Here is a 16,023-nt window from a genome sequence, read left to right as displayed (position 1 = left end):
CATTCGACCCTTAGTTTTGAACTTAAAAAAGTGGAGGGGCAAAGTCTATTTACTCTTTAAAGTGAGAGGGGTGCCCCCTCGTACCTAAGCCTATTTGTGATTCTGAGTATTTTTTAAAGGAATAGATAACCTTAGAATTTATGCATGAGTTTTAGAATTCAAATATTTTCTTAGTTAGGAAAAGAAATACTGATGTGTTTTATATACAATAGTGTTAATGATTCACTAAAATTTACAAAGAAAAAGTTTTTAAAACTTAAAAACTAAAATGTCTTTTATTTTACAACATTTTTAAAAGTTATTTATAAACCAGAGACTTTGATGTCACTGTAGGTCATGTTGACTTAAATTGGTCCTCGGTAATGTTAAAAATGTGCTTTCAACTGCCATAGATACTGGGAGAGTGGCTAGTATTATTAATAGAATATTTGAAATTTACTTCAAAAATCGTAATTTTAGACAATATTTGGTAATGATGCAAGAAAGGGAATTTGGGGTGTTCTTCCATAAGTTTTTCAACATTGAAGTCACTCGTAAACTATCTTTGGTGATGGGGTCATTTGCTTCTTCCAGAATTTTTTCGAAATTGAAGTGTTTAAAAGCAGTGGTGTTCCCATTGGGTATACTTCATACACGTCGTACACTCTCAAACATTTTTTAGAAGTATAGCGTATACCCTCAAGCTTCAAAATTTTTCATATAATGACCTATTATGTAGTATATGATCTCCATGGACATATTATGCATAATTGATTACTGGGAGCATACCCTCAGTAAAATTGATGGGAACATCACTGTTTAAATGTCAGAAAAGGTGCTTTATGACTGATCTTGGAAAAATTTCGAAGTTGAATCGTAAAGGCATAATTTCAGGCGACTAATGAATTATTCCTATAGTGGCTAATCCTGACGGGTAAAAAAGCTCAGTTTAGTATACGAAAGTAAAAGTAAATTTGTTTTTAATTTTGGGAAAGCGTTTCTATCGATTTTTTAAGTGACAAATTTGAAAGATGTGGAATGAAAACATATAAGTCTCTTGGAATCCCTGAGAGAACTTCGTGGAACCCAGGGGTTCCGGGGAACACAATTTAAGAAACGCTGGGTCTAGGTGTACGCTATCTGCCCTGAAAGTCTGCATTAATGTCAACTGCAATAATGACATTACGTTATATCCATTTATAATAGCTATGCACTTTATAGAGATAACACAACAATGTACCTTTCTCTTAGAACTCATTTTCGTATCTTTCTCATAGAACACATACTTTTTTTTTTTTTGGAAAATAATTTTAATAACCAAAATTTTTTATCCCATATTCTTTTTTTTTCATCACTTAACAAAAACTGCATGTCATGGTCTATGAATCAAGCTATCATCATATATCATTTTCTACTTTCTTTTTTTCCCCGTCATTTACATCAAAATTTTATCTTAAATCCAGTGTTTGTTTCTAATAGCTAATTTTCACATCCTTTACGGAACAGGTTCCTCCACATGGCGAGGCCACTAGACATATTTTCAGAAAACATTTTGTCTTGCTTTGTTTTTATTATGAAGTTGCATGCAAAATTTTCATCTCATTTCGTCTAACAAATTTCGTGATCTCGCGATAGCATAAATAAATTCTGAAACTCAAAATCAAGTAGGTCAAAACTCAACAAAGAGAGAGATTACGTAGAAACACAAAATGAATATCTTTGTCCAAAGTCATACATTTGACAAACAACAGAATAAAATTGTATTTTAAACTTTTTTGTAAAAAATATTCTATTTTACACATTCATCAATATCGTCGTTTGGAAAAAGAAATTTCAAGAGTTTAAATCTTTAATTTTTAACGCCAATGGAAGCCATCATAAAAGTATTCATCTATTTGTCCAGTGTAAGTTATTTTTTGACGCGAAATTGGGACTCGAATTTACTAAAAAGCATTTAATGCTATTACTTACTTTTTCTGCAACTCAAAAAGTATTTGGAACATTCATATCATGATCTGTAGCATTAATAAGAACTAGAAAGTCGCCCGTCGTGGTATAACGGGTGAAAATTGCTTTCACATTTGAACAGAGGCTGCGAGTGGGGCTTATAAGTGCAGGGGCAAATTTTTTAAAGAAGTTGAAGAGTATTTTAGGCTATCTTGAATGACTGGGGGGGGAGGGGTAGCATAAAGGTGCGCATCTTGAAGCGAATTTTCGAAAATTCGATTCAGTTCTTTTTCTATTCCAATTTTAAGAACATTTTACCAAGCAAATTATTATAACGTGGAAGAGTAAATTATCATAACGTGAAACCGTAACATGGGCGAGCAATTAACATAGCAAATTGGCGAGACATTTATCATCCATTATTTGTAAATGTACAGACGAACCAAATGACCTTTCAATTTTCTACTACGGGCAAAACCGTGCGGGTACCACTAGCAATAGTTATAAAACGAAAAAGTGTGGACTGTTTTTGGTAATGTAAGGGTAAGGAAGAGCCCTTCCATGGAAAAAAATTCTTAAACTGATGTCTTACAGACGCAAATTAAAGCCATCTTTAGCAAACTTAGAGCAAGCGGTTTGGGGTTCTCTCCCAGAAACTTTGCTAAGTTGATTTTTTTTTTTTTTTAACGTCTTTTAAAATGTTATTTCAGACTTCTTTTTATTGACTTAAGGAGGGACGATAGGGTTCGACGGTTCTACCAGTATTTTTTTTTTTTGAACTAATGAAATCCTAAGAACTGAGTTTTGAATTTCCTTCGGAGACTTAAAAAAAAAATAAAAATTACCGGATTTATTTTTTACCAGTGTTCGCCCAGAGGTCGAAATTCGACCATATTCATAAATGAATATTTGAGAAAACTTGTATGAATTTAATTATTTCCAACATTTTTATTTCTACTCTTACTCATGTTTACTGCATATCTGAAAACATACAATTTTTATACGGACACACAATACCACAGCACTAATTTATTCCAATTTTGCTTTTTATCTGTTAATCTCAAAATAAATGGATGAAAGGAGATATTTCGGCAATGAGGTCGCTTCCGAAACTTTCAAAGTATTTTTTACTGAAAGAGGACGCTTAAAAACAAAGGTTTTAACCATTTTTTAAATAATTTGAAAAAAATTAACATTTTTTAACAACTATTTTAATTGGTGCGCAGATTGAAATTAATTTATGGCATCAAAGCGATAAAATGCCACTCATTGATGCCATTAGCGTACAGCGTAAATTATCATAACCCTAAAACGCGGTTGAGAGCAAACCGTAAATATTTAGGCGGCAATGGAGTCGCGCGCCAAAGTACATCACTTATAACGTCAAAACAGTCACGCCTTATTTCCAAAATCGGACATTCAAAAAAGTTTTAAAAAAACAACTGTTGAGAAAATAAAAATTTTTTGCGGCTCAACATTTTTTTTCTTTCTTATTCTATCTATTTCAGTGACTAAAAGTAGTACTTTTGATTGAAGGAAATAACCCCATTGAGAAATTGGTGTGGTCGACAAATTGCTGGCTTGAATAATTTTATTTTGGATATCATGTTGCTTTGGGCTAACCCTATGCAAATAAATATTTCCCTACTCTTTGTTTACGTATGCAAAGGAAAAACATTTTTCGCGCTGGCATTGGAAACAAAAAAATTGACGCCAATGGATAAAAATCACCAATTATCTAATTTTCGAAATCTTCCCGTATGAAATGAAGCATCAAAACTCAATTTATGCGTAAAGCTTCTGTGTGGACAATGTTACTTATAAAACGTCTACTATTATAGTATCAAATGAATGAACTCTACTCGTGTCAACATATAACTGTCCATTCAAAAACACTGGGCGTCGTAATAATAGTACAATTTTTAAAAAAGGTCGACTTTGTGATTTGTTTATGGTTAAGGGCGGTGCATAACTGATGTCACACCTTTCAACATTTTCGAACCCCCCCCCCCCCCCCCCTTTGTCAGAATGTTTTGCACTTCACATTACAGTGAAATTTCTCTGGAGCGACCACTCTCGGTTCTTAAAAAAAGTGGTCGTTAATGGAGGTTGGTCGCTCTCAGAGATCATTTTCGAACATGCAAATACAGCACCAATAGCTGTTTCTTCTTCTTCCTGCGGTGTATCAATCAAGAACATTATGATAAGAATACATTTAAATTAAAAAAAAAAACTTTTTTTTTTAAATTTTTTTCAGAATAGGGAGGTATCAACCTATCAAATATTTCTATTTTAACTATTGCACATTGTTGACAGGCTTACAAAACACAAAAATTCACCATGGCCGGATTTTTAAAACCAACGATTGATTTTTTATGAATTTTTTAAAGAGCGATGCGCAAAAAAGAGGTGTGGCCTACAACGTCAGCAGCTGACGTCATTTCCATGTTCTTATCGGAGCTCCATTTCCATGCCGTGTTGCGCCTACCAGGAGGTGAATAGCACTGTCTTTTTCCGCTTTTTAAAAGCATTTAATCAGCATTTTTTTCATCATGGAGCTAGGATTCACGAAAGGTCAATCCAATAACCTTCCTCAAGTAACGTCATTCATGGTGTTTGACTTTTTTCGAAAGGACGAGAGATTTAATATCCTAGAAGTACGGGGAGTGAAACAACAAAGTTTCACCATTGTTATTCTATATTCTTTAAAATTGCACGTACATATCCGTCTATGTTTGCAGTTCATATTATTCGCATTAGTTTCCCTTATTAAGATTGACCATTTCCATTTGTGTGTCGATGGTTTTTTATCTGAATATATAAATTACAATGTAAGAGCGCTATTCCAGTTCTTACTTGGCGGCTTTTAATGAGGCGCGCATTTTGTAACAACCCTACTGCGAGTGATTCCAGTGGTAAGTTTTAGAGCAGTTTTCGCATGAAAGTTTTTCGCTTTGTTGGCGATAAAAGTTGATCTGGTTTTTTTTTTTTTTTTGTAGAAAATTGTTTTAATTCCATTAATACATGTTTATTATTCTTGAGTTTTTGTGCAACTTAGCAAAAAAAGGAAAAATATATTTTTTTTGCACTTTTGATAAAAATAATAAATTTGAAAATGGTGTTCATTTCATAAAATAAGTACCTTTTTGCATGTGAGAAATGTCTTGTAAATATAGAAGGGTAAAAGAATATAGAAGGGGGTAAATATAGAATCTAGGTGATAAACTGAAAATGTATTTTTAAATTATCAATTTGTATTAGTTAAAATTTGAAGATAGTTTGAATGTTAAAAAGAAAGTATTAACAGTTTTTGCATTGTTATTAAAATGCTAATAGTAATGCATCTATTACTTTCCATTTAAGTTTATTGTGCAGGGTTTAAATTCCTTTGTTTACTTGCATTTTATAAAAAATATCTCAAATGCTTATTAAACATTTATTTATGAACAGTTGTGAACTACAAACTGTATTTCTCACTTGACATAGTTTTCTAATTAAAATGCAGTGCAATATTTTCAGATTTTAATTAATAAACACACTTGAAAACACTTCTTTCGAAGATCCTGCTGGGATGGAGCAATAACAAATCGCTTGTGAGGAGTTTTTTTAGATGTAAATACGCATCCAGGAACGAAGCAATACTTGTAATTGATTCTACTAGCCATGACAAAGAAAATCAAATTATAAACAATCGCAGAATGCATTAAACCCTACAAACAGCAAAGGATTTTCACTACCCTTTTATGCGCGCTGTTAGAAGGCTGTTGTTTTCTCGCGCCTTCCCCAAAAGATCGCCAAGCACTTCTTTGTCCAATTTTAAAGAATAACAATGGTGAAACTTTGTTGTTTCACTCGCCGTACTTCTAGGACATTAAATCTCTCGTCCTTTCGAAAAAAGTCAAACCCATGAATGACGTTACTTGAGGAAGGTTATTGGATTGACCTTTCGTGAATCCTAGCTCCATGATGAAAAAAATGCTGATTAAATGCTTTTAAAAAGCGGAAAAAGGCAGTGCTATTCACCTCCTGGTAGGCGCAACACGGCATGGAAATGGAGCTCCGATAAGAACATGGAAATGACGTCAGCTGCTGACGTTTTAGGCCACACCTCTTTTTTACGCATCGCTCTTTAAAAAATTCATAAAAAATCAATCGTTGGTTTTAAAAATCCGGCCATGGTGAATTTTTGTGTTTTGTAAGCCTGTCAACAATGCGCAATAGTTAAAATAGGAATATTTGATAGGTTGATACTTCCCTATTCTTGAACTATTCAAATATGCTAAAAATAGGTTTTGTCCACTGTAATGAACTAGGAATGCTCGGTTCTACCCAATGGTTCAACCTCCCTTCTCCTGTAAGCAATCAAGAAATTCCAAGAAACAACCTTTTAAAGATGTTCTATTCTTATCAACCGCCCTCAATGACAGGCGCCCGCTTGACTTGCCTGGAGATGTGCGTGTACCACCTTAGCTTCACAAGGGTCCGAAAAACAACACACCCTTTTTATGAAGTTTTGGAGGTTCCAAACAGAGAGGGCAAGAAGGGAACATGTTTGAACCCATAGGAGAATAGGTTCTAATCCCTTATTCTGGTTTTCTTCCACCCTCGTTAACATGGCACCGCTCTTGGCTAACATTACACCGCTCTTCAAGAAAGGGTCTAAAGGGAGTGCGGGAAACTATAGACATATGAGTCTAACTTCGTCGGTTTGCAAAATTTTTGAAACATTGATAAAAATTAAGATAGTAAATTTTCTAGAGACTAATACAGTCGACGCTCGATATAACGACCATCTCCATCCCAGAGAAAAAGGTCTTTATAACTAGTGGTCGTTATAAGAGGTATAATTTAAAAAATATATACACAGTAATCATGCATGCCCCGTTGTTCCAAAAAAAATGGTACTTTTCAAGGTTGGCAAAAACCCGGGTTTTTTTTTAAAAAGCCCATGGGCCCAGGGTTTTTTTAAATAAAACCCAAAAAAACCCCAACTAAAGCTGGGTTTTTTAAAAAAGAAATTGGGTTTTTTCGTCCCATTTAGGCAAAATGTGGGGTACTTGTGGCATATTGTAGTGTAAGTATACAGACAAAGTGCAAAAATTGTCTTGGGGTAAAAAAAAGTTGGAAAACTAGTTAAAACTCAGCGTTTTCTGAAGAAAAGTATAAAGACGAAACCCAAGAATAGTGAAGTTTCAGAGTTTTTAGTTTCCATGATTACCAACAGTTAAGGCAAGTTACTTCTTGAGTGATAAAATCTATTGTTCGCTTTTAATTGCTACATTTTTTTTTGCATTTTACTTTATTGTATTTCATTTTGTTATGCAAAACTACTGTGGAACTTCAAGTAGTTTAAATCCCTTTTTACTGAATTCCAGCTTCATCAAGACATTTCTTTGAATTTTATGTTGCCCGTTTTTCTATTTCTGTACACAGAGTAAGAAATATTAAACTTTTTCGTAAAATAATATAAATACTGTACATCCTATTCTGTTTTCTGTCCGACCGTATGTAAAGCCTATTAATTTCTAAAAAATATACCTTGTTTATTCGAGATTTGTGACGTGTTGGTTTGCAGAAAATAATTCACATGAAAGCCTTTTAGCTAGAGTAGTTTCCTCTGTACAATCTACAAATATTGAGGAAATCAGACGTGACAGGACTTAGTCAAGAAAATTTGAGTTATTTATTGACCAGTTTAAGAAAAAGTTAAATATATTTATTTAAAATCTTTGAAGTATTTTTTTAATGCGTTAAGAGTTAAGAAATACCATTAAAGTTCGAAGATCATTTTTTTTACATTGTCTGTGATGAAGAACAAATAAAAAAGAAGTTTAAATTGTAAAAGTATTTAAATTAATTAATTTTTTTAAAAACTTCTCAAAATTTTAAAAAAAAACCCAAAGGTGGGCTAAATAATGGGTTTTTTTAAATGGGTTTTTTCAAAAAAACCCATTGGGTCCAATCCGGCCAACCCTGGTACTTTTTCAAACATTCCAGTTAAATGCCCAAATTATTTTTATCGTAGGAATTTTTAGAAAAAACGTGTACAAAATACTATGACAGAACATTAAAGACAGCTACCACTACTGCTACCACTACATTTTCTGAAGATAAAACCAGAAACAGATGTTTGCCTTTTTAGCAGACGTGATTTTTGCGAAACATTATTTTTCGTTTCAGATATAAGTGATAAATTTTTTTTTCCTTTTTTCTTTTCAAAAAAAAAAAAACATTTAAAAGTCCCTCGAAAACCGCAAATCTTAAAAACCGCTAGATTCAAACATCAAACTACCAACACATCTGTCAACTCCCTTTTGTTAGGAATCTGGAAATTTCTCCATCCCCCCCCCCCAGTATTTATTTGTGCTAGCTGCGGTGAATGGTAATCCCACACCCCGCACCCCCTCTCAAAGTTGGATTTGACATTGAAAACTTCAGGCAGATGCCTGTAAACCATAATCAAGGCCATTTCAAGCTACAAATTTGTTTTATTGGGAAGAGCACCACAAATAGCGTCCGCTGAATTCGGTTGTTGTATTGGATTAGACGATACAGAACGGTCGTTATAACGAAGGCAAATTAACGTAGTGTTCATAGAAACAAAGTTGGGACTTTTACCACTGGTCGTTATAATGGGACGATCTTTATAATGTGTGATCGTTATAATGAGCGTCGACTGTAATCTATTGACTAGTTTTCAGTACTGTTTCAGGAAAGGTAAATCTTGTGCAACTAATTTGTTACATTTCTATGATAAAGTTACCATGGCTTTGGACAATAAGAAGCCTGTAGATGTTGCTTACATTGATTTTCAAAAAGCTTTCGATAAGGTACCGCATGTTGCTCTACTTAGCAAATTAGCTGATATAGGAATAGGAGGGAAAACTTTCATTTGGGTAAAAAACTGGTTGACCGGAAAGAAACAAAGGGTAGTTGTAAGGGGAAATTATTGTAATTGGAGTGAGGTTTTAAGCGGGGTTCCTCAAGGATCAGTGTTAGGGCCTGTTTTGTTCATTGTTTTTATGAACGATATTCACAAAAATAATTCAGGGAACATGAATTGTTTTGCTGATGATATCAAAGTTATGGGGACTGTAGAAAATGAAGAACAAGCAAAACAGCTGCAAGAGGATCTAGATCATATTACGGAGTGGGCCGATAAATGGGATATGGCTGTTAATGTTGGGAAATGTCAAGTGCTACATTTAGGGCATGGAAATAAGTGTACAAGTTATTATTTGCAAGGTTCAGTCATTAGTCAGGCAGACAAAGTTACTGATCTGGGGGTCTTAATAAGTCAGGATTTAAAGTTTAGTCAACAGTGCAGCATTGTTAGTAACAAGGCCAATAAGATGCTTGGGTTTATCAAAAGATCTATTTCAAACAAATCTACAGAAGTTCTTCTGCCCTTATATAGAAGTTTGGTAAGACCTCATTTGGAGTATGCTGTTCAGTTTTGGTCTCCTTATCTTAAGAAAGACATTAACGTATTGGAAAGGGTTCAAAGACGGGCTACAAGGCTAATAAATGGACTTTTTCACTTAGACTATGATTCCAGGCTTAGAAGGCTAAAAATGTACAGTCTTGAGCAAAGAAGAGACCGAGGGGACATGATTCACTTGTTTAAATTTATTAAAATGAAAGATGTTACGGGGCTGAAGTTTAGCACTGAAAACAGGACAAGGGGTCATTGTTTTAAGCTATTTAAATCTCAGGCTAACATGGATGTTAGGAAAAATTATTATTTTAGCAGGGTAGTGGAACCTTGGAACAGCTTACCGGAAGAGGTGGTAATGAGTAAGGGAGCAGATAGTTTTAAGAGGGCCATTGATCTTCACTGGGGATTGTAAATTGACTAATACCAGTCTAGCTGGGCCCAGAGCCTGTTGCTGGTCGTCACTTTTGTATTTGTATTTATGAGAAAACCAGAAAACTGATCGGTTTACAAGTTAAATGTTCTATTGCTTTTCTTTGGTTGTCACTCTCTTTTTGAGTTTTCTCTAACAAACATTTCTATATTTGTTAATGCTGAGGTTCACAATTTTCCGATTGTTGTGAGAGGTTTCAATGGTCTTTCCCAGAGGTATTTTAACATTAGTCATATACGGGGAAAAAATGATGCCTCAGAAAAGTGGTCGTTAATAGAGGTGGTCGCTCATAGAAGTTTCACTGTACCCCCTTTTCCCTTTGTCACATATCACACTGTTTTTCATAAACGTTCCTATTAAAAAAAAGGCTTGTTCTCACGTTCTCCCCATTGTATGCTCCTCTTGTCATGTCTTTCCTCTCCCTTGTCACAAACTGTAACTATTTCGTGAACCCCACCTTAAAGCGGAACTTTATTTGTGGACAGCCCCTATTTTGTGGCAACCGTATGCAAATATATATTTCCCTACTCTTTGTTTTCGTACGCAAAGTAAAAACATTTCTCAAGCTGCAATTGGTGCCAAACATTTGACGCCAATAGATGAAGAGAGTCCGCCAATTTAACAATTATCGAAATCTTCCCGAATGAAATGATACTGCAAAAGTCAGATTATGCGTAATACTTCTGCATGAACAATGATTCTTTCAATAAGTTTAATATTATTGAGTAAGTTGCCTTCACCTCTGCCGTTAGAACTGTTAAATTCCAAACAGTCAAATGAACGAATCCTACTTGCTACATTAAAAATTTTCCATTCAAAAACACTGGACGCAGCAATAATAGTGTAATTTTTTAAAAAATCGTGTTTGTGATTTGTTTACGGTTTAGGGGAAAACTGACAAATGCACTTTTCAAACTTTTGTCCCAAAGTTTCCCACTTCACCATAACCCCTCTTCCCTTTGCCACATATCACACTGTTTGTCATAAACGTTCTTATCCAAAAAAAAAAAAAAGCTTGATGCCCCATTGTATCTCTTGTCAGTTATTTCCTGCACCTTGTCACGAACGGTTACAATTTAATGAACTCCACCTCAAAGAGGGACTTCATTCGTAGTCAGCTCCTTGCAAATATACATTTCTGTACTCTTTTTTTACGAATGCAAAAGAAAAATATTTCTCACCCTGGCATTGGTGCCAAAATGGATAAAGTTGTCCAAAACAGTTTTATAATGAACAATGTGAAGAAGTCATATTAGACTCAAAGCAAAGTTTCCAAGGTTTCCTGTTTTATGTAATCTGTGATAATTTGATTACAAAACTAAAATTCAGAATGTCAGCCTATGATGGCATATTAAGGAAATTTTCTTGCTTGTTTGAATACGACAAGCAAAATATTCGAGAAAGTGCAAAAGATCTCCAAAAATCTTACTCCTGTGATTTGGAGGAATCTTTTCCTGATGAATTTATTCATATCAGTTGAATCATCGGAAAAGAAAGTTCAATCACCAAAAGTAAAAAAAAAAACCCCATAAACTTGGTAAATGGATACTTTTGTCAATGTAGATACAGCCCTGAAATTGTTTTTGACTTTGCCAATCTCCAATTGTAGTGGAGAACGATCATTTTCGCTATTGAAGAAAACTAAGTGTCCTTTGCGTACTCTCATTTCTGATAGTAAATTATCTTCATTAGCTCTATTATCAACAGAAGGAAGTTTGACCGCAAAACTTGATTATAAGGACATTATACATGAATTAACTACAAGAAAACAAAGGAGAAAACAAAGGAACGCAGAAAGCACATTATGACTTACCTTAACAGTCATAGTTTCTCCATCTGCGACTGTAAAAAAATTCCTTACATAAAAATCAGGAATTTATTTTAGAATTTTCTTTCTATCAAAATAATGTCCAAAAACTATCTTCATTTTTTTTTTGTGTTGGCACCATATTTGTCAGTGCCCTGGGGCACCTAGGTGTGTAAATTGGTCCCTGGTCCCTGTAAGTGGTCTGTCCAACAAAGGAGCTAACTAAATGGTTACACTACCTGGGCATAGGCGGATTTACGGGGGTGCCCAGGGGGTGCGCCGCACCCCCAAAATTTTTGGTTGGATTTTGAAAAAAAAAATAGTTAAGTGTATTGCACTCAGAAACGCAGTTGGGGGAAAAAAATTCATAGCTGCTATACTAGTAAACTTACTTGAATCCAGTCTATCACTGCACGTCACTAGTGCAAGAAAAACATAACTGTGCTCATATTAAGAATTAAAGTAATTTTATCCATTTCGAAAAAAAAACTAATAAATAATTTCATGCAAATAAAGAAATTTCTCAAACAATTTATTGTTCAGTGCTGTGTTATTGTATAGAATAATTGCATGTTCTGTAATTGGGTATTTATTCGTATATCAATACAAATTCTTCTATTTTAAAAGAACAATGGCTAATAAAGTCCAAAAAAAAACATATCTATTGCAAGAAACTTGATCAATAAAATCTACACCGAAATCAACCGAAAACCAACAATTTTAAGGTAAATAATTTTTGGAGGAGGACTTCCTGACATTTTGCTGCAGTTGTGCATTCAGGGGGGGAAGGGGCACAAGACTGGTGACCCCTCCCCATAAAATGCTGAGTAGATGTTTTTGAAAAATATTCTTTATTATTGAAAAGAAGAAAAGATCTCATTTTGGGAAACGCAGTTATTTTACGAAAAAAAAAAGAATGTTGGGAAAAAAAATCTTAATTTCTCTTTCAAAAAGAAATATTGACACATAAATTTTTTCAACAGCTTCAGATTATTGGCAGCGAATTGTGTGCCTTCTCGCACAATCCTCTTTCTTTCATATCGTCCCCTCCCTTTTTTTTTTTTGATTTTTTTCTATTTCGTTTTCATTTTTTCTATTAGTCCTCAAAATGTTTCTTCTCCAAAGCCATTTTCTCCACTTAAAGTTATTACAGAGTACCTCAAATTTTTCGTTTCTTGGGCTTCACTTTCGCAAAATTTCCAAGGAAGATCTTCTAATCACCTAAATACATCGAAAATCGTTTAAAATTGAGTTTTTGGAGCTTCAGTTTTGAAAAAACTGCAGTGTCCCCTAACGTTATCAAATATGGTCTTACACTCATGTGTTTAAGACTCTAGTTTTGGAAAATATTCGAACAAGGGCCTCTGACCCCCCCCTCTCTATTATCATCAAAGAGTGTTAATATTTTGGTTTTGAAAACTACTATTTCGAAAAATTTAAGTGGGAGAACTTTTTTTTTTAATACCATGGATTATTGCAGAAGAACTTCATTTTTAGGACTTCAATTTCGAAAATTTTCCGAATTCGAAGTATTTTTGTAACTTTAATTATGAAAAGTTAAAGAGGTAGCGTGGGGGAGGGGAGGGGGGTTACGTATTTCTATCTGCTTTTTCAAAAAATTGATTGGAGACAGTCTATGAGTCTCATTCATAACCCAAACTATAAATATGGACTATAATCACATTTATAAGACTAAAATTTCTAAAAATAGCCTTGGAGCCACACGTACCTTTTCTTGCCTCTAAAAATATCACCAAGATCTGTAAAACTGCGTTTTCAAAACTACTATTTCAAATTTTTTCTGGGGCGTGAATCCCATTCCAAACCAGTAGCTAGATTCACCCACTGCTTCAAATATCGACTTTCGTTTAAGACTTTTTCTGCAGTTTGAAATGTTAAGAATTGCCCACCCCCTAATCTTACTAAATATGGTTTACATTGCGTTTTTTAGACTTGAAAGTGTGTTCCGCCCTAAAATTATTTTCTGATTTCGCCACTGCCTTGCTATTCCGGGACCCCCCCCCCCCTCCTCAGATCCCTGTTATTGTTGCACCCCCAAATATTTCGGCCTAAATCCGCCTATGTACCTGGGGAATTTTTTGGAGCTCGTAAGCTCAAAAAAGAAGTCACTAGTGAGCAAAATCATCACCAAGAGCCCATTGTTGCCCCCTTGGCACAAAGCTGTACCATTTTACGGTACTAGAGGACAGTCACTGAATCCATTCTTTCCCCTGACATTACCCTAGATGTCTACAATTGCGTCTTTAAGACAAATTTTGAAAAATGCCTCGGGGAAGGCTCCGAAACTTCTCCTAACATTGCCAAAGATCGTCTAAAATTTTGAAACTTCTATTCGAAAAGTTTCAGGAAAGGAAAGGAGATTCAAACCCCCAGGTGAAATTTCCTTTCTGGAAGGAAAATGCAGGTTCCCTCAAGGGAGGAGCGATCGCCCATCCCTTGTATCCATCCTTAGCCACACCCCAACATCTAGTCAGCAATCTTATATCTACAATTTTCACACAAGGTTTTAACCACTTTCTACACTCCTGTTTGTGAAAATTGCAACACCATGAAGGAAGCATCATAGTTGAATGAAATTTTATACACAGTTGAGTGGTAATGGTATAAATAAATGATTACATTTTCAAACCAAACAAACAAGGGGGGCGTAGTTCAATAGGGGGTGCAGTTTTTCACGTTAGCATGGAGCGGTTCTAAAGCTGAATCTGGCCCTGACGTCAAATAGCAATAAATCTGAATAGATAGAGATCAGTCATTTAGAGCTTTCTCAAAACTCCCGGCAAATAAGGACCACAAAAGCAAACAGGTAGGAAATCTTCTGTTTCTGTACGAGTGAAACACATGATAATAAGACAAGCATGCTCCAAAAAAAACAAACATCATGAGATATTTTTTCATGCATTTAGCATTGCTCATAGCATTTAGATGGGAATTCAAGTTACGATGCAGTTCTCAAACTATTCAACATTTTTTACAAAAAGAGAAAAGTTTCATTATGTGAAACTAATGTCATAACAAACTCTAAAAAGCTCATAACAGACCGAGGATTGAGCGTGCCAAAAATGCGTTGTTATGGTTAAAAAGTAGGATAATGTAATCGTTTCTGATGAGAAAAAGTTTTATTAAGATGCACAAGATGGTTTTCGCTACTTCTGATACTATCCCTGTGAAGGAAAAAAAGCATACGTTTGAGGCGGCTGAGTAATTGTTTGGGGAAGTTTCGCAACAGATAGAAACTATAACAATATATTTTGTGCAGGGCAGAATGAGTTCTGAGAGTAATATTGATGTACTGAGCAATATTTTTCAAACCAAAAACCCCGTCAATTAAGAGTTTAAACAATTTGTTCTAACAGAATAATGCCTAATGACTTCACAATGGTTTCTCAAACCTCAAAATCCTTGCTTGATGCTTATTTCCTGAAATTACTGTACTGGCCATACAAAAGGCTTAACCTAAATTTAATGGAAGCTTTTTGAGGCATTTGGCACCCGAAGTATGAAAAAATTGTATTCAATATTGAAACAAGCAAGAACTCCTTTTCTCCATCAAAAGAGCCAGGTTAAAAATTTCCAAGAACATTCTTCAACTTCCACGACATCAAGACTAATAAAAGTGGTTGAGAAATAAATGGATATTATAGATTACTAGGGGTTTTCAGGGAAAAACTCTTTATCCTTATAATTTTTTCCAGTTTTAAAAATGACATTTTTTAAAATTAATAACAGAAAAACATTTATATTCTGCATTCCTATAAGGATTTTGGAATAAAAAGGCATTTTGTGTATAGATTTCAACAAATTATTTCAGAAATAATTTATTTTCTGTGCATTTTTTTTTTTTTTTTTTTGTCCTTATAATTCTAACCACCACTGTACTTGCAGCTTTGATTAAGGGCTAAGAGAAGATGTAAAAAAAAAAAAAAAAAACATATTAGTCATCTTTAAAATCTTTAAACAAGATAAGTACTCCATCATTTGCTATTGCATCGCTAACATTTTGTAAAACAGAAAATTAATATATCAGCTAAAAGTTGATTTGCAAAAAAAGAATTTAAAATATTTTTCCAATAATCAAACACAGTTGAACTCTGTTAATAGGAAATGTCAAAAACCCACGAATTTGTTTGTATTAGTTGTCATTCGTAAAAACTATGAATAAGAAATATCGTAAGACATTAAAGAAATGCTAACCTATATTCAAAAAAAGAATTACTATTTATTATTGTTAAAAAACAAATTGTACTCTTAATTCAGAAAAAAATATTTCTAAATATTGAATGTTTGTGGGAAAAACTGGAAAAAGAAGATGACAATTAGCAATAGGCAAAAGACTAACATTTTCTTCTTTATGCGCAATGTCTCTTCCACAGCCTCACAACATGATAAAAAATACCCAAC

The sequence above is a fragment of the Uloborus diversus genome, chromosome 5, assembly GCF_026930045.1.
Source record: "Uloborus diversus isolate 005 chromosome 5, Udiv.v.3.1, whole genome shotgun sequence".
Taxonomy (NCBI): Eukaryota; Metazoa; Arthropoda; class Arachnida; order Araneae; family Uloboridae; genus Uloborus; species Uloborus diversus.
Note: the sequence above shows the minus strand (reverse complement) of the source record.